This window comes from Hyperoodon ampullatus, assembly GCF_949752795.1.
Source record: "Hyperoodon ampullatus genome assembly, chromosome: 2".
In the NCBI taxonomy this organism is placed as follows: Eukaryota; Metazoa; Chordata; class Mammalia; order Artiodactyla; family Ziphiidae; genus Hyperoodon; species Hyperoodon ampullatus.
In genome coordinates this window covers 19,391,310-19,410,719 of record NC_136915.1, presented here as the reverse complement: position 1 = coordinate 19,410,719, position 19,410 = coordinate 19,391,310, and the positions used below count along the sequence as shown (strand labels likewise).

At 48.4% G+C, this 19,410-nt stretch overlaps 1 pseudogene across 1 annotated transcript in view; it reads right to left on the bottom strand.

Annotated features, from left to right (window-relative positions):
- LOC307063853 (elongation factor 1-alpha, somatic form-like) overlaps positions 1-19,410 on the bottom strand; it is a 98,390-nt pseudogene that overhangs the window by 35,155 nt on the left and 43,825 nt on the right. Inside the window, exons 4-5 of the transcript in view lie at positions 15,646-15,713; positions 14,701-14,836 (exon numbers count right to left, since the gene is read on the bottom strand). The product of the transcript in view is annotated as an elongation factor 1-alpha, somatic form-like (transcript). The remainder of the gene's footprint in view (positions 1-14,700; positions 14,837-15,645; positions 15,714-19,410) is intronic.

Sequence of the window (19,410 nt, the reverse complement as noted above, 5' to 3'; positions counted from 1 at the left end):
ATCAAGACAGTTATCTGGACCTTCACAGGCTGGCAAATAGGGTGGAAAGATGGATATTAAGCAGACCCAGTGGAAGCTGGTTTGATATAACTCCAGTTAACCCATGGGAAGATTAGCTATCACTCTCCATTCTCTCAGTAAAACTCAGAGCCTGGAGCTCAGGAGACACTGAGTATTCAAGGCCAGTGGGTCTCTCTGCAATCTGCCCCACATGTCTGTTTTTTATCTAGAGTTTTTTGGTACCTGCCCACTACCAACCCCCATTGGGTCAGAGGCAAATTTGCATTTACTGAGTAAATACAAGGAGTTAAGCACTAACACACAGGATGAGTGCTTGGCAGGAGAAGCATTGCATGTGTGTAACATAGGGATCTGACCCTATTTTAGCAATGTGGGAGGGCTTCCCAGAGGAGGTGACTTTTAAGCTGAGTTGGGAAGGGTGACTAGGAGTCGGCCCAGGGATGTGGGGGACAAGAAGCCTTTCAGGCCCCTCACCAATCCCAGCTTGCTCAGCCACAGTCAGACAACTCATGCCCCAGGGCTGTCACCAAGGTGTGAAAACAGACTCTCAGACACTCTCCCTCCCTGCCACATATACATTCATATGCACAACGGCAAGATCCCCCAGCAGCTTTGCTCCCCGCTCCTAGCCTGATGTCTGGGTAGCCCATCTGCTTTCCATCAATCCCTTTCTCCTGGAGTCACATTTCCTGTTTTCAGATTCCAGCTAAAATACTCACTTGCGTGTAACCTTGGGCATGTTACTCCAATCCCGATACTGCTCCTCAGCTGTAAATGAAGATAATAATCCTTCCTGCCTCTCAGGGTCACTGAGAGGGTTAAGGGTGATATCCCCGAAAAGCAGCTAATTGGTGCAGGTCCCTTAATAGTGGTAGCTCAGCCTAGGGTCCTTGCTGTCATCACCGCTCACCTTGGCCTTGCTCTGGCCCGCTGCCTCTGCCTCTCCTCCTAGCTCACTGCTCTCCGACCACCACTTCTACTGAGCTTCCCTTCTTTTTCTCCCTTTCCTACTTCCTGAAGCTGAGACCCAGAATACCTGAGGGGCTGGGGAAGGAGAAAGGGCAGCCATTTCCCAAAGAGAAATGCCGCCTGGATTAGATTCCCAAGCAGGGAGGGGGAGGGACTTCTGCCCAGACAGAGAACCTAGAAAACCCCATGCAGATCCTGAGGTAGCCTCTGCAAGGCATAATCCCGCAGAGACAAAGCTGCGTCGGACAGGTCACTACCTGACCTGTTTTCCATCTGTGAACCAGAAAGAGAGGGGATTGACCTAGATGCCCCTAGATGCCCTCAGGGGACACGTTGGGCGCTAAATCCACACTGGGGGCAGGTGGAATGTGGAGTGCATCTCACTGACATGCATTTGAATCCTGGGTCTTCCTTTACTTCTCTGAGTCATCTTGGAGAAGTCACTTCTCCTCTCTGAGCCCTGGTCCCCTTATTGGTAAATTGAAGACAGACAACAATCCCTGCCCACTAGGCCCCCAGGGCTGTTGGGAGGAAACGGCATTCAGAAGAGGGGCAGAAAAAGAGAGTTGTGTTAGGAATGAGTGCCTTCCCCTTGCGGCCTAGCTCTACATCTTAGCCAGCAGATGGCGCCATCGTAGCACCAGTGTCTCGGCCCCTCGCCTCCCTACAGTGGGCTCCCAGGTCCCATCTGCACCGCTTGCCTCTGCTTGGATGGGGATGTTTGCTGTATGCGACAAAACTTGGTCTAGAATATTCCTTAGGAGCCAAGCTTTGGAGCTGACAGAGCCGGACTGGACTGATTCTACTCCTTTAATAAAGGCAACGTGACTTTGGGTAACTGGCTTAACTTCTCTAAACCTCAGTTTCCCCATCTGTAAGATGAGGATGGCATCTTTCCTTCTGGGGTTGTCTGGAGGATTGATTCCATCTAGGATGAAAGGCTCGTGTTGCAGCACCTGCAGGGGGTCAGTGCTCAGTGATGTGACTAGTCCAGCTGGCTTCAGAGAGAGGCACCAACTCCCGTTCCCTCCCAAGCTGCCCGAATTCAGCCACACCGTGTTACCCATGTCCAGTCACGTCACCAGGCTTTCACTCCTGCCCTCTGTGGGGAATGTTCTCCCCATCTGTGTTTCATGACTTCCTAGAAAATTCAAGACTCAGTTTTTTCCTAATTGCATGTTTAAACCTTATTGAGCTATAATTTATACGTTATAAATTTACTCATTTTAAGTGTACAATTCAATAATTTTCAGGAAGTTTTTTTTCCTCCCAAAATTTTGATTTTGTTATTAAACCTTGTAGTACAAACCTGAAAAGTAAACAAAAAACTGGCAATAAACAACACGAAGTCTTTCCTTCGGGGTGGGTGTGCAGGGCAGCGCTCAAGATTTGATTTTTAAAATAGTGTATCTCAAATTTGACCTCTCTCCCGAGTCCCAGACCCTCTCTCCAGAGTCCCCCGGACATTGCCACATGGCTACCCCCGGCCCCTCTAACGCAGAGCACCCCCAACCAAACTCCTCATTGCCTCCCCTTCCCTTCCTCTCTTCCAGTGTTTCCCACTTCCTTTCTTGGCTTCTCCAGGCCAGCAATCCCATCTTTTTTCTCTGTGCTCTCTGTGCATTGCTCAGGACCTGGCACTTAGTAGGTGCTCAATAAAAGTCTGCTCTCTGCATGAATAAAATAATCAGCACCATCCAGTTACTCAAGTTTGATTGCTCTCCCCTCACATCCCACCTGCCAGCCACCCTGTTAAATGTAACCTGGAACTGTCTGGCTGAGGTCCACCCCTGCCTGAGCCCTGCAGCTACAGCCTTGCCCTCCCACCCTCCCCTCCACTGTTGCAGTGGTCTCTCCCCTGCCTGTCTCTCCACCCGCTCTGGCTTTTCCCTGCCTGTCTGGTCCTACAGTGACTTCTCAAAAAAGCACATCTGATCTCATCATCCTCACCCTAAGAATGTGCTACCTATCCTGCTACAATAAAGTCCAGATCCCCCAGCTGCACACATGCAGCCCTTCAGGGTTTGGTCCCAGCCCATTTCTCCAGCCTCGGCCTCATCCCTCTCGCTTCTCCAACTCTTCCAGCTCTAGTCACCCCAAACTACATGAGCAATTTGACCCCATGGCCCAAAGGCAGGTCTGGAGTCAGCCTGGTTGGAGTTCATGCCCCAGTGGCAGAGCCTCTTTCAGCCTCAGTGTCCTCATCTGTAAAATGGGAATGATAATAGTACCGACCTTGTAGGGTTGTTGTGGGGATTAAATGAGGTGGTGAAGGTAAAGTGTTTGGAATAGGGCCTGGCCAAACGGCCAGTACTCAATTAATGTTAGTTTCATTTCACCCCCAGATCCCCAAGCACACACAAGTTTTGCTCCATGGGTTCATCTGCGGAGACTGTCTTTCCCCTGTCTCTCCACCAGGGGTGCTGCAACCCATTCCACAGCCCAGGGAGACCCGTTCCACCTGGGAGGCCTGCCCCAGGCCCCTCAAGTCCACTTCCATCAGAACTTTCTTGCTCACAGAGCTTCTCACACTAGGATCCCTCTTGCCACCTCCCCAGGGCGAATCCAACACCAAGTCATTTACCTCCCATACAGCTCTCTCATCTCTCCCCAGGTCCACATCCCCAGTGCCACCTCCCTTACACCAGCCACCCTTGTGCCCACCCTGCCCCTTCAGTGTTCTTCCCCGAATGGACCGCTACACTCACTGCCCTCCCCTCAAACCCTTCAGTGGCTCCCAAGCAGGGCCCACCAGACCCTGTGGGCTCTGCTCTGTCCCCAGCCACATAATATAGCCCTTCTCCTCTGCCCACTGGGTTCCAGCCACACTGGCCTCAGGAACGCTCTTCCCCCTCCCACCTCGGGCCTTTGCACAGACTGTTTCTTCCACCTGGACCCTCTTCCCGCACCCCTTCACCTCCTATTAAACTCCTTCAGATCCTCAGAGGCATCTCTGACCCTCCCACCACCACTAAATCAAGGTCCCCCACAATATGCCTTCAGAGCACTCTCTGCTTCCTCCTCTTAACCCTTATCACAGTTTGTAATTATATATTTGAGTGGCTATTTGATGAATATCTGCCTCCCTCACTTCCTTTGAAAGCTTCCTGAGAGCGGAGGCTGCCTTGTTCCATTGCATCCTCAGTGGCCTGGCATATACCAGTGGAACGGCCGAATGGAGTTCGTCTGTCTCCTCGTGTCCCCTCTGCCCTCTTGTCAGGTTTCCAAGGGAAGGGCCATAATCCAGGTCCGTATTTCCAGACAGAACCCCTACCCCACCTTGGCTTGGAACACGATAGGGGATCAGTAAATGTCCCATGGATGAAAGGTTACATCTTTTTCTGGCCTTCCTAAGGTTGATATTTTAACTATGCTTAAAGAAACTATGGTGTGTTGTGATCTAATATTAACAATAATAATATCTACAGTGGGCATGGAATTGGCTGTCACTGCCCACTTATTCCCCAGGAGAGAATGTTCTTTGACCATGAACATCTCTGCAGGCCTTTGCAACTCACTTTCCCAGCCCTGATCAACCCCGTGGGATCAGCAGGACGGTGTCACTATTTTCCCACTTTTACACAAGAAAAAAAAGGAGGTTTAGGGAGATGAAATGGCCTGCCCAGAGGAGGCTGAGCTGGGGCCCGAATTCAGGCCTTCTGTGTCCATGCCCTGTGACTCTCCACTCCATGCCTCCCAAGCCTGACTTTAATTTCCATGTGGGCAGATTCCACATGCCATGGCCCCTCTATACCTGGGTCCTGGTGCAGGGCCTGGGCAGCAGGGGGAAGGCGTGCAATGGCTGTTGAATGAATGCATGAGCGAATGAATTCCTCCTTAGGTGCAGAGGCCAGATATCAGGACGCCCTTCCCCACTTCCAGGAGCCACTCAGAGATGCTTTCTGCCATTGGGGCTCCGTATCAGAGCCCAGAGGTGGGGAAGAAAAAGGGCCCAGGCAAGAGGAAGAAGAGTCACGTACAGAAGCAGCTCCTGAGCACAGCACTTTACAGTCTGTAAAGCCCTCACACTCACTGCCTCTTGCTGAGATCTCAAGGGAGCTCTGCAAGCAGCATAGCAGAGCAAATGAACAAACAAAACAAACAAGAAAGAAAAGCTCTTTTTCCTCTTTGCAAAGCCCATGCCTGTTCTTTGTAAACACTTCGGAACTGTGCTGCCCAATGCAACAGACACTTACTACATGTGGTCATTTAGATTTAAATTAATTACAATTAAATAAAATTTAAAATTCAATTCTTCAGTCTCACTAGCCACATTTCAAGTGGTCAGTAGCTACATGTGGCTAGTGGCTACCATATTGGACAGTGCAAATATAAAACATTTCCATCACCACAGAAAGTTCTATTGGACAAAACTGACTTATGACATACAAATAAGCAAAAGAAAGGGGGAAAAAACAACCTGTAATTCCATTTCCCAAAGAAAACTACTGCTAACATTTTGGAGTGGATATTTCCAGTTTTCTCTATGGGTGGGCATTATATATATATTGGTTTTTTTGAAAATGAGTTAATACTGTACAGACTATTTTATGGCCTGTTTTTTTGCTTATCAAAGTACTATAAATATCTTTTCTATTACACCTTTTTAAAGAGTAGCACAGTATTTGTATGACTCCTATGATTTATTTACCCAATTCTCTATTTGCAAGTAGTGGTATTGTCTTCCGTTTTCTTTTTACACTATCAGGACACTTATTATTTTTTTTTAATAAAAGTTTTTTTTTGTATGACAAGAGCTATTATTGATTGATTGGCCGCACCAAGGGGCTTGCAGGATCTTAGCTCCCCGACCTGGGATTGAACTCAGGCCACGTCAGTGAAAGCGCTGAGTCCTAACCACTGGACCACCAGGGAACTCCCAAACTGTCTTTTATTTTGAAATCAGTTCATTATTTTTGTAAAAGTAGTAGATGCTCATTATAGAAAATTCAATGAAATACATAAACTACAAAGAAGAAAAAAAAATCTCCCCGAATCATTCTACTCCAAAATAACCACATTTTCTTTCAACTTTTTCTTGTAAGATTTTTTCAAACATGCAGAAAGTTTGTAAAAGTAACACAATAAACACCCACACACCCACCACCTCAATTCGATAACTGAAACCGCCCCATTTAAACATGTGGGAGCTGTCTTTCTAAACATCCTCCTGGGACTAAAGACATACAAATATGTGTATATAAGAATAACATACATGTTGTTTTGCAATCTGTTTTTAAAAAACTTTTTACTTTTATTTTTTTTTTTATTTTTTTTTTTTATTTTTTTATTTTTATTTTATTTTTTTTTGCAGTACGCGGGCCTCTCACTGTTGTGGCCTCTCCCGTTGCGGAGCACAGGCTCCGGACGCGCAGGCTCAGCGGCCATGGCTCACGGGCCCAGCCGCTCCGCGGCATGTGGGATCTTCCCGGACCGGGGCACGAACCTGTGTCCCCTGCATCGGCAGGCGGACTCTCAACCACTGCGCCACCAGGGAAGCCCTTTACTTTTAATAATATATTGCAAATATTGTCTCAAATTTCATGAAATATTCCTCCACAACATCATGTTTATGGCCGCTTAGTATCCATTGTATGGATCTATCATAATTTTCATAACCAACCCCTATGGTTTGGACATTGGTGTTTCCAACTTTTCACTATAGTGGAAGAAAAAAGTTCAGTGAACTTCCCTGTATCTTTTTGTCTTTGGGTGATAATCTCCTGAGGGTAAATTCCTAGACTGGAGATTCAGGAGCAAAAGGACCTGCCTTCCACAAGGTCCTGCCGATTTACATTTCCACCTGTGATGTTACCCACATCCTCACCAGTATTTTTACTCTTAGGGCAATTGTGTGTTTACATTATATCATTTTCATCTCTGCCACTCTCTCCAGAGATGATCTTATTTTGAGCTCTTCTTTTTGTTTTGTTTGTTTGTTTTTTGTGAGTTGTTTTTTTTTCCCCCACTCCGCACCTTGCGGGATCTTTTACTTCCCCAACCAGGGATGGAACCCGGACCCACAGCAGTGAAAGCACCAAGTCTTAACCACTGGACCACCAGGGAATTCCTGGACTTCTCCTTTTTGAATTTCAGACCCTGGCACAATAGTCAGCACGTGACAGATGCTCAACAAATTCATGTTGAATATATGGTTTCTGCATCTCACCAAAGGAACCTAGGGAGGGCCATGACACAGAGAACACGGTGGAAATTCATCTTACTGGAAGTTGGGTTTTTAAGTTGGCACATAAATAAAATACCCCACAAAATGTTTGTTGAATGAGCAAATGCTTGAAAATCCTTTAGGAAGATGCCCAGTGGATACTAAAAAATAGCTTCTGAGTTATTCACACACTTTCATTCATTTAACATATATTTATTCAGCAGCCACTAGGAGCCAGGCACTGTTCTGGATAATACAGCAGAGGATGAAACAAAGTCTTTGCTTTTGTGGAGCTGACATTCTAGGGGTCAGACATACGATAAACAAATAAACAAGAAAATACTTAGTATGTCCATTCAATAATGACGAGTGGTATGAAGAAAAATCAAGCAGGAGAGGGGGCTTGAAAGTGGCAGAGGTGAGGTGGGGAGGACAGGGAGCTACTTTATGTAAGGTGGCCAGGGAAGGCCTCTTTATTGATGAGCAGAAGTGAGCCCTGTGGATGGCTAAATGGGCCAGAGGGAAGGGAACAGCAAGTGCAAAGGCCCTGAGGTGCAGTTGTGCTTGGCTGCTCAAAGAACAGCAGGGATGCCAGGGTAGCTGAAGTGAGGGAGCAGAAAGCCAGAGGAGGTAAGGTGAAGAGGTGTGCACAGCTCAAGTAGGACCTTCTAGGTCTCGGTAAGGTGTTAAGATTTTCTTCAAGTGAGAAGGGAGCCACTGGAGTGAAATGATTTGACTCATGTTTTAAAAGATGATGCTGGCTATGATATGGAAAATGGAACAAGGTGGGAGGGGCAAGGAAGGAAGCAGAGCCCCATTGGGAGGCTTTTACATAAAACCAGGCAGGAAAAAACAGTGCCTTGGACACAGGTACTAGCTGTGGAGAGGGTCAGATTCTGGACATCTTTTCTTTCTTTTTTCCTTTGGCCACACCACGTGGCTTTCAGCATCTTAGTTCCCCGACCAGAGATTAAACCTGGGTCCTGGCAGTGAAAGCACCAAGTCCTAACTACTGGACCACCAGGGAATTCCCTCTGGACATCTTTTGAAGGTAGGGCCAGGATATTTGTGCTGAGTCAGATGTAGGTGTGAGAGAGAAGAGTCAAGGATGACCCTCATTGTGGCCTGAGCAACGGGAAGGATGGAGTTGCTACTTGCTGAGACGAGAAGACCAACAGAGGATCAGGTTTGAGGGTAAAATTGAAGAGTTCTGTTGTGGACATATGGAGTTTGGGTTTCTTGCTGAATATCTGAGTAGAGACGTATGATTCTGGAGTTGAGTGGGAAGGTCTGGGCTGGAGAAACAAATCTATAGTCATCAGTATTTAAGAATGTATTTAAAGTCTCAGGAAGGATGAGGGCACCTGGAGAGTGAGCCAGAGGAGAGGAGAGGTCCAAGGGCTGAGTTCCAGGGAACTCCAGCATGTGGATGTCGGGAAGATGAGGGAGGAGGAGACTGGAAAGGAAGCTTCTGAGTTGGGAGGGGAACCAAGAGAGTGGGATCCAGGAAGATCCAGGAAGGATGTGTACAAGGAGGAGGGCTCAATCGCCTGGTCAGGTGCTGCTGAGGAGGACACTGAAAACTGACCATTGCATTGGGCAGCAGGAGGTCATTGATAACCTTGAGAAGAGCAGTTTTCATGGAGTGGTGGGGGTGAAAGTCCAACTAGAGTGAGTTCAAAAGAGAAAAGGAAAAGAGCCATACAGAGTGTCAACCTGGAAAACTCTTGGGGAAGTTTACCGTAAAGGGAAGCAAAGAAAAGTGTGTGTGTCTGTATGTGCGTATGTGTGCTAAAGACCAGGAGAATTGCAGCATAGTTGTGTGTTGATGGGAATAACCAGTAGAAGGGGGAGGAAACCCGACGCTGCAGGAGAAACAGGAGGAATTGCTGGATGTGTCCCGGAGTCAGCAAGAGGGACAGTGCAGGGCCCAAGTGGAGGGTGTAGTCTTAGAAGTACACTCGAGGCATCCGTGCAACGGGGCAGAGGCAGAGAAAGGACACAGAGGACAGCAGGTGAGCAGAGGGTGAGGTGGGAGTCTGGAGAAGCCTCCTTCTGATTGCTTCTGTTTTTCCAGTGAAACAGGAAACAGGGTCATCCATCAGCTGACGGCGAATATGGCGGGTTCGTTCTTCTGTGTTGTTACAGATAGCTGTGGCTTCCGCTGACCACCAGATGAAAAGGTTGGCTTATATTTAGGACCACACAGTATAAAAACCCTTTGAATGCCAGGATCACCGTGGGCATGGTGAGAGCTCACACTTTGCTGGATGTGGGGCAACTAGGACCAACTGGGGGACCAGGGCAGGTCACACTAGGTCATGTCCCCATGAAGGTGTGAGTGCTCATGGGTTGGGATGGGGGTGTGACTCCGTAGTCGTGATTCCTGCACACTGCACTCTCTCTTCTCTCCTTCTACGTGTGTGTTTAAATATAAGTTAAAGGCACTGTGGTGAGGACTCCAGCATAATGGCACAGCTGGAATCTCAGACCTCCTGACTCCAGGCCAGTTTTCTCTCTGCCAAGCTGCTCCATCTCTCATCGCATCAGTAGGGAACAGCAAAATTGCAGGGAGGAGAGTAACCAGGCTGAAAGGAGGAAGAGAGGGTCTAAATCAGGGAATCCTGGGACATCAGGGCAGGGTGGGTCCCCGCAGACCATCTGGTCCAGCACCCTTATTTTACAGCACCTTGATTTTATCTTATCTCTCAGCTCAGGCTGGAGAGGTTCAGTGACTCACCCCAGATCATGCAGCAGGATCTCCACCATCCACGTCACTCCTCTCATCATCATCATTGCCATCAGCACCATTATCATCTTCATGGCAGCTAGCCTGCATTGATCAATCCCTGTGGCCAAGCTGCATCTCATTTCATCCTCACAGCCTCTCTGAGGTGACCACTCTCATCATTTCCATTTCACAGGTGGGGAAACATCACAGAGCAGGTAAGGAGCAAGCTGGGAGACCTTCCTCTCAACCACTCTAAAAATCTTGACTGGAGATCCCACATGGGGCCCAATAACCCTCAGATACAAGGCAGAAGGGGGCTCCCCTTGAAACCTGAAAGCAGTAAATTTAAGACCAATAAAGGGAAGTTTTGCTTTGCACAGAGGGGGTAGTAGCTAAAAATACTAGTGGCTACAAGAAGTATTTAGATGAATTCATAGATAGTTGATCTTCACGCAGCAGTCAGAGTCATCTTTTAAAAACGTAAACAACACTTTACTGTCCAAAACCTCCCACTGCACTTGTAGTAAAATTTAGACTCTTCTTGCTGGTGGCTTCCCCACCCTCCTCTCCTGCCCCTCACCTCCTTGCTCACTTGGCTCCAACCATACTGCTCTCCTGGAAGTTTTTAGGACATGCCCTGCTCTTCCTGTCTTGGAGACTTTGCATGTACCCTTCCCTCTGCTGGGTGACTCTCCTCTCTGCTCTTTGCCTGGGTGGCTCTTGCTCACCCTCCACACCTCAGCCTAAATGTCATCTCTTTCAGGGGGCTTTCCCTGCATGACCACACAGCTGAGTCAGTGCCTGGTCACTCTGTCTTGTCATCTGTGCTTTTGTTCCTTGCCCTTATTATAAGCCATAATAGTTGATTGATTCATTCATCGATTGATTGATTGATTGATTGATTGATTAGCTTGCTTTGTGTCTGTCTCCTTCTGCTGGACACTGAGATCCATGAGGTCAGTGTCCCTGAATGTCTTTTCATCCCCATGTCCCCAGAACAATTATCCTGCCAGCTTAGTGCCTAGCATGGGCTAATTATTTATTCAGCACTGACTGTGCTGGATATAGTCCTAAACCCTTTTGGATGAATTTGCCCATTCAGTCCCCACACATCAACCCTGTAAAAGAGGTACTGTTAGTATCATCCTTATTTTATAGTTAAGGAAACTAAGGTACAGACTGGTTAGAAATTTACCCAAGGTTATAGCTAGTGAGTGGTAGAGAAGAGATTACAATTCAGGCAGGTGGGCTCCAGGGTCTATATTCTTAACCAGGACTCTCTCCTCCTTCTCCAATATTTATTGAGAAGGTCATCAGTAGACAGTTGAAGAGTGAATGATGAATGAATGAATGAGAGGCAAAGGGATTGGTACAAAGCGTCCTGGAATCAGATGGGTGTGGAATTGGGACCCAGCTCTGTCGTCTCTGAACTTGGGTCTCACATTCTAACTCTATTAAGGAACAAAACCAAGGGCTTCCCTGGTGGTACAGTGGTTAAGAACCTGCCTGCCAATTCAGGGGACACGGGTTTGAGCCCTGTTCTGGGAAGATCCCACATGCCACGGAGCAACTGAACCTGTGCGCCACAACTACTGAGCCCACATGCCACAACTACTGAAGCCCGTGTGCCTAGAACCCGTGCTCCACAACAAGAGAAGCCACCACAATGAGAAGCCTGCGCACCACAACAAAGAGTAGCCCCTGCTCGCCGCAACTAGAGAAAGCCCATACGCAGCAACGAAGACCCAACACAGCCAAAAATAAAGAAATAAATTAAAAAAAAAAAAAAAAAGGAACAAAACCAAGAAACCTCCCTGAGAATGCCTCAAAGCAATAAGAAAAAAAAAGTAAACAACCTAATAGAAAAGTGGGCAAAAGGCTTGAACATGCAGTTCACTGAAAAAGAAACCAGGATGGAAAATAAACAAATGAAAAGATGTTACATCTTATTAGGGAAATGCAAATGATGACTGACATATTGGGCACCGTGAAGATGTCTGGTGTTGGTTGGTGTTGGTGAGGACCTGTTAGTAAGTGTTGGTGAAGATGTGGAGCAACTGGAACTCTCATCCACTGTGGCAGCGGGTGGGGAGAGTGTTCATGGGTATAAGCACTTTGGAAAACAACTTGGCACCACTTGTAAAGTTAAACATGGACGTACCTGGATGACCCAAAATTTCAATCTCAGATATGTAGCTTAGAGAAACTCCCACATGTGTGCACCAAGAGACAGGTATAAGAATGATCACAGCAGCCCTAGTAGTTATAGCAAAAAACTAGGAACAACCTACATGGTCATTGACTGGAGAATGGATAAAGAAGCTGAGGTCTAATTTAGACGATGGAGTACAAGACTGCTGAGAAAATGAATGAATGTCAGCTAAAATGCAAAATCATGTATGTATTTTAGAAACCTAGTGATGTGTGAAAAAAATCAAGCCAAAGAGGAATATCTATGCATCATATTATTTATATAAAAGTCAAAAAGCAAACAAAACAATATGTTGTGTAGGATCCATTCCCATAGGGTGACAGTATTTTTTTTTCCAAAGCAAGTGAATGGTGATCACAAAATTCATGATTGTGCTGAACTCTGGAGAAAAGCAAGGAAGAGAATTGGGGAAGCACGTAGCTGGCTTCAACGGTGCTGGTAAAGTTCTAGTGCCCAAGTTGGGGCAATAGGTTCATAGTTGTTTCTCTTCATAAACCAGACGTTCATCACACATTTTTTTGTATTCCCAAATATTAAATAATAAAGGCTTTTTAACTTCTGCAGTTTTCAGGGCTGTTGTAAGAATCAAATCGGAGTGTGGATAGAGTGGTTTCATTCATTCAACAAGCATCCACCATATACCAGTCATCCTCTTAGAAGACACAAAAAATGAGAACATGACCCAGTTGGGAGGAAGTAGCTCAAGATCAGAGAAGTGAAGAGCACCAGCTTTGGTGCTAGGGAGACTTGGGTGCAAATCCCAACGTTGCTATTTACTAGCTGTATGACCTTGGGTAACGTATCCAGCCTCCCTCCTCCTCAGTTTTCTCATCAATGTCAGGAATAACAGTCATGGGATGTTATAAGGCTTAGATAAAGCTTTAAAGATAACTGGCTCGCCATGATAAAAGCATTTAGTAAGAGCTCAGTCAATATTGCTGTTTGTGCAACATGCTGAGGAGGTGGGGTTGAGGGGAAGGTGTCAGTCTGTCTGCCCACATGAGCGCTGAATGGGAGGAGAAGGACTTTGAACACTTAAGGCTCAGAGGGATCACTGAAGTTTTGAGGCAAGGCAGGGACAAGATTTGTGTCTCAAAAAGATCCCCCTGGCTAAAGCGAGGGGTAAGACCTGAGCCAGGAAGCCTAAGAGGCTGTTAAAATAATCCAGGTGAGAGATGATAGAATCCTGAGCTAGGGGGTGTGGAGTGCACAGGGACAGGAGGGCTGGAAAGAAAGGGATGGATTCTAGAGCTATCGGGGAGATAAAATCGATGGGACTGAGACTGTACCTGGGGGCAAAGGAGCAGAAATCACATGGAACAATATCTAGGTGTGATGCCCTGAGGCAGGGAACTGAGAAGGAGAAGCAGGTTAGAGGGGAGAGCAGGAGGATGAGTTCAGAGTTGGTTTAGTTGAGTTGGGGTGCTTGGGAGTCACTAAGTGGAGATGTCTAGGAGGTGCTGTATGTACACATTGGGAGCTCAGGGCAGAGGTCAGCCTGGAGAAGGTAACTAGGAGTGAGTGATGGTGTCTGTCTAGAAAGGTAATGGAGGGTGTGCAGCAGGCTGCATTGTCCACATTCCCAGTGGCAGGAGGAGGAGGAAATAAGACTGTGAGGTCTGCTTGGAGCTGAGGGAGGTTCTCGCCTTGACGGAGGAGGGGCTGGCCTGCCCCAGTGTCACATAGACTGAGAAGAGGCCACCAGATCTGGCCATAACGAGTTGTCAATGCTCTGGGCAGGAACATTTTGTCGCATTGTGGGGACTGAAGCTTTTCTTGGAGAAGCTTTTCTCAATGTTCCCAGAGTGAATTATGGCCCCTTTAATGCTCCCCCTACAGCTCCTGTCCATCCTGCTCACCCCTTAGGTCTTACTCATCATATTTGTTCAATGTCTATTCCTGGTTGGTTGTAAACTCAGGAGCAATCACCAGGAATTGTGCTAAACATGATATTTCATTTGAGCCTCGTTTCAGTTTCAAGAAATCTGTATCATTTTCATCCCCACTTAGCAAACTGAGGCTCATCTGAAGGCCCTGAAAGTGGGGTGGACTTATTTGGCTAAGATCGGGGCCAGGTTCCATCCCTAACTTATGGATGGCAGACAGGAAAATAAACTCAGAGCATCTGAACCTCCAATACCTGAACTCGGTGGTTCTCAAACTTTAGCCTGCATGCAAAACACCAGACTGGTGTGAATTCGCAGATTCTTAGGCCCCAAACTGCAGAGATTCTGATTCAGCAGATGCGAAGCAGTGTCTGGGGACCTATTTTATTAACCAGCACCCCAGGTGATTCCCATGCAGGTGATGGAGAGCCACCCTTGAGGAAACATTAACCCAATGGTATGCTGCACACACGGTCCAATTTCAGGCAGCAGAGTGGTCCTGGACCCCGAAGCTACTGGTTTCTGGCAATCGGTTAGGGCTCTGGGCTGCAGCTGGGAGCGGGCTGGGGCTGGGGGAGGCAGTGGGTGGTAATAAAGAAACAACAGGAAGCTCAGCTTTTATTAGCCCTGGGTAGTCGCAGCTGCAGGTGAGTAATCTGATTTCTGCGGCGTCCTGTTTTCTCTGCTGCCTGGCGGTTCCTCGACACCCACTCACCTGCCACCAGCCACGGGAGAAAGGGCGGGTGGGAGGGAGGATGGGCGTGGAGCTCCGCCTGCTTGCGTCCCTCGCCCGCGCCCACACGGGCACACCCTCTGCGTTGTGCCCACCAGCCACGCACCTGGCGCGCGTGCTGCGGGGCAGGGCGGGGGGGAGCACCCACTCGCGGCCCTGCCGCCCCCCAACCCCGGTTGCACCCCCTGACTCCGGGCGTGCTCCCCCGTCAGAAGGCCTGGTGCCATCTCCCAGCTCCGCCGCTGACTTCTGAGCCTCAGTTGCCGCCTCTGTAAAATGGGAGAATGTCCACCTCCCAGTGTCAGGCTGGTGAGATGGGGAAGAGACGTGAACGTTATAAACTCTAAGCGCTGTACAATGCCAAGGCGTCAGGAAGAACCTAAGAGAGGCAAATCTAACTGCTCTGGGCGTCAGTGTCCTCACTTGTGAAATAGGAATGATTAACCCTTCTTCGTGAGCAGATAATGCGGATAATGCTCACGAAGTGCCTAGACCATGGTACACAGTGAGGGCAGCAGCTATCGTTGTGGTTATCACCACTTACTGCCCAATCCAGAGGCAGGCTTTCCCTCCTCTCACTCAGGTACTCTGGGCTTCCTTGGTTCTCAGCTCCTATCTGGGAAATGGGGAGGATGGGGGAGGCTCGGATGGGAAAAGTCTGAGGACCTGAGAGAGTCAGGCGCTTGCCCAGGCCTGGGGATTAGTTCCATCCCAAACTCTCTGAATCAAATTTTCCATCTGTAAAAGGGGGTTGATAACGTCCTCCCTGACAGTCCACCGAGATGTAAAGACCAAATGAGAAAATAAACCTGGAAACACTTGTAAATTGGGAAGTGCTGTCCACATGCAAAAAAAAAAAATTTATAATTTTGTCCTACATGGTCAAGGGTTGGTCAAGAACCAAACTAGATTTAGCCAGTGAGTTACCGAGGGTCCCCTCGAGAAAGGCCACTGGACTTCACCTTCGCTCATGGAGCCCACCTTGTCCTGCCACACTGGCACAAAAGTGGGGAGGGAGATCCTACCATCAGGGGGTTCAGGGTCCAGTTAGCCAGAGGTAAAAGTGTTGTGGAAGCACAGAGGAGGGAGGAACGGGTGAGGCAGGGAAGGGGTGACAAGGAGGAGGACTTCCCGGAGGAGTCGGCCTTGAGAGGACCCTTTGAGGGATGGTTGTAGTTCCCATGAGGAGAAGGGGAGGTGACAAATTCCAGGCAGAGACAAATTCCAGCAGAGAAATCCAGGGATGAGAAAGTGTGTAGTGTGTTCAGGGAAAGGGCATGAAATGTGCACTTGTGGCTGAAGTGCAAGGCACGAAGGAGGGAGGAGTTCAGATGAAGGCAAACTGGGCGGGGCTTCCAGTGCCTCCCTAGGGAGGAGCTCAGACTCTGTCCTGAGGTTGATGGGGACGCATGCAAGCTTCGAAGCAGGGGAACCATGTGGTCAGGTGTGGGTTCTAGAAAGATCACTGTGGTAGGTGCAGAGAATGGATAAAGGCAAGAAGAGGGAATAGAAGATAGACTGAAGCTGTTGCTTTGAGTTGAAGGTGGCCCAAACCAAGGCAATGGCCAGGGACAGATGGGCGAAAACTTTCTGAAACAGAACAGCAGTACTTACAGTAAAATGATTTGAGGGAGAGAAGGTAAAGGTGACTGAATTTTCTGTCTCTGGAGCTTGAGGTGGATGGGGACAAATTAATTGTGATGGGGAACCCAGGAAGGGAGCAGGGTGAGGTCACCTTTGAGGTACGGGTCAGACACCCATTTCTTCAAGGGCTGTCTGTGCTAAACCCCCAGATGTGGGAGTAGATAAGACCCAACATCTTCCAGGGAGAGGCTAGAGAGAAGAGAATATTAGTCAGGAATCTTTTCATTATAAGTGACAGAACTCAATTCAAACTAGGTTAAAAAAATTGTTTTTAAGGAGAAAGAGAGAGATTAAGGATCTAGTGGCTCTGTTTTCTTGGAGTTTCAAGGGAGTGTCAACTTCAGGCATTGCTGGATCCAGGATTCCTGATAATGTCATTGGATTATCTCCCCACCACCTCCATCCATCGATTCTGTGTGTTTCTGCCTTTCTTTAAGAATGGGCTTTCTTCTCTTTCTCTCCCATGGCAGACGGGCCCTCTCCAGTCCCAGGAAAGATACTCACATGTTCACATTCCATCAGCTCACACTTCAGAAGGAAAAAGCCTATGGTCCCCACTAGCTGCATTGACAGTCCTGGGGGGACCTTAACTGACCAGCCTGCATCACACGTCCAAGCCCAACCCAACCATTGTATCAAGGAGAATGGGGCCCGGTGATTGGTCTACTTGCCTTTCCCAGTGGGTAGGAACCTGTTTGGACACCCCACCAGCCCGCAGGTTTGAGGCCAGAACCCTGGGGAACACCAACATTTCCAGGTTGGACATAACTTGGGAAGGAAACTGAGGAGTCTGAGAGGTTCTGGGAGAAGCAAGATCTTCAAGGGAGGAGAGAAGTTCTACAAGGAAGCAATGGGCAAAGGCTAATTCTGGAAGGGGTGACAGGCTCCCACGGTTCTGGGCTCCAACAATCCACCCTCCCCCAGAGTGGAAAAAGGCTGTGGGCCCTGATGGACCGGTACAGATTCTACCACCGCCCCCAGCAGAGCCCATTTCCCTATCTGTGAAATGAGGAAACTAACAGAACACCCACCCCATAGGACGAGTGAGAGGTACAAGCAAGATGGCCCTGAGAAATGCTTACCCCAATGCCTGGCACATGCTAAATGCTCAATAATTGGTAGCTACTTATTGGGCTGGTGGAAGAAATAGTTAGTAGTGGCAGTGGTCATAGTATCCAGAAGCCTGCTACCCTGATAGGGTAGAAAGTTTAGCTCATACATTCAGCACCACTGAGGCCTCATTCATTTACCCATTCAACAGTCCTTAACGGAGCGCCTGCGGTATACCAGCCGCCATGCCAGACACAGCAGATGTCAAGGAGGCTAGAACACAGGCATCTGAGGCAGCATGGGATAGGATGTGATGGCGAGTAGCTGCCATACGGGGTGATAAGTGCCACAGGGACAGGGCTGTGAGAGCCAGAGAAACGTGGTCCATATGGAGGCACCGGGGCAGCCCCACAGGAAGGCAACATTTGAGGTGGGTCCGAAAGAAAACTGATGAGGCCAAAACTGACATTCTGTGCACGTCACAATGGGTCAGGTGCTGGGTGTGCTGAGCATTTCCACATATGAGGTGAGGACTGCTGTCCCCATTTCATGGATGAGGCAGTAGGGGCCCAGAAGGGTTAGGTGGCTTGCTCAAACTCACAACGTTTATAAGTGGGGGCACCAGGGCTGGTCTGACCCCAGTGGATGAGTTTACCAGGTGGAGAAGAGAGGGGGGGCAGGATGCTGGGCAGAGAAAGAAAACATGACCCAGTCCCTGGGATGGGGAGAGGGAGCCAGGGTTCCCACACTGGGAAAGCCCTCACCTGCGGGAGGGTGAGGCAGGGACAGCAGGACACGGAAAGATGGAAGCCATGACCTCCAGCAAGCTCTGTGCCTCCTGGAACCTCAGTCCCCTTATCTGTACAATGGGGATGAGCAAGTCTATTATCTCCATCCCCATTTTACAGATGAGGAAACAGAGATTAGATCAAAGCCTTCTGGCTGCGGAGCTCACGGGCCGGGGCCACAGCACTGTGGCATTGCTGCTACCAGTGTAGATGAGATGTGAAAGTTCACTGCAAACCCTCCTCTCTGTCTCAAGGGTGGTAGCCACAAACAGCACCCCAAGAGAAGCAGGAGCCTCTATGGGAGCAGCCCTCAGGGCATCCCAGAAAATAGTCCTGTGCTCCTATTCAGAAATTCAGTCTCTTAAAGACCTTAGAGAAAATGTCATTCATGCACTGGGGAGAATGCATGCAACTTGCAGATGCAGAAACTGAGCCCAGAAAGAGGGGAGCATCTTGTTCAAGATCACACAATGAGCTGTGGTAGAGATCCATCCAGAGTGCAGCTCACCTGACACCTGGTTCTGTGCCCTTTCTCCATTCCACACTCCACTCCTTACAAATGACCTCTCACCTTGCCTCTGTGATAGCAATCTCTACTGGTCCTGAACAGTTAATATGGACCAGGCACTTCACCTTTCTTTATCTCTCGTCCTCCAAGCCACCCTGTGGAGTGTTATCCAGGGCAGCCATAAGGTCTAGAAACAGAGGTAAATATACATACACAATATATGGTTCACTGATTGTATATTAGAAAACATGTCAAATAATGATCAATGCATCGGGACTTCCCTAGTGGCGCAGTGGTTAAGAATCCACCTGCCAATGCAGGTGACACAGGTTCGATTCCTAGTTCGGGGAGATCCACATGCTGCAGAGCAACTAAGCCCATGCGCCACAACTACTGAAGCCCGTGTGCCTAGAGCCCATGCTCTGCAACAAGGGAAGCCACCGCAATGAGAAACCCACACACCGCAACGAAGAGTAGCCCCCACCTGTCGCAACTAGAGAAAGCCCGCGTGCAGCAACGAAGACCCAACACAGCCAGAAATAAAAAGTAATAATAAGTTTTAAAAAAATAATCAATGCATCTAGACTTTATAGCCACCGTATAAATTATGCAATCCTGTCTTACAGATAAGAAAACTGGGGTTCAGAGATGTCAGGAGTCTGCCTCAGGGACTCACAGCTAGGAAGTGACAGCATGGGGATT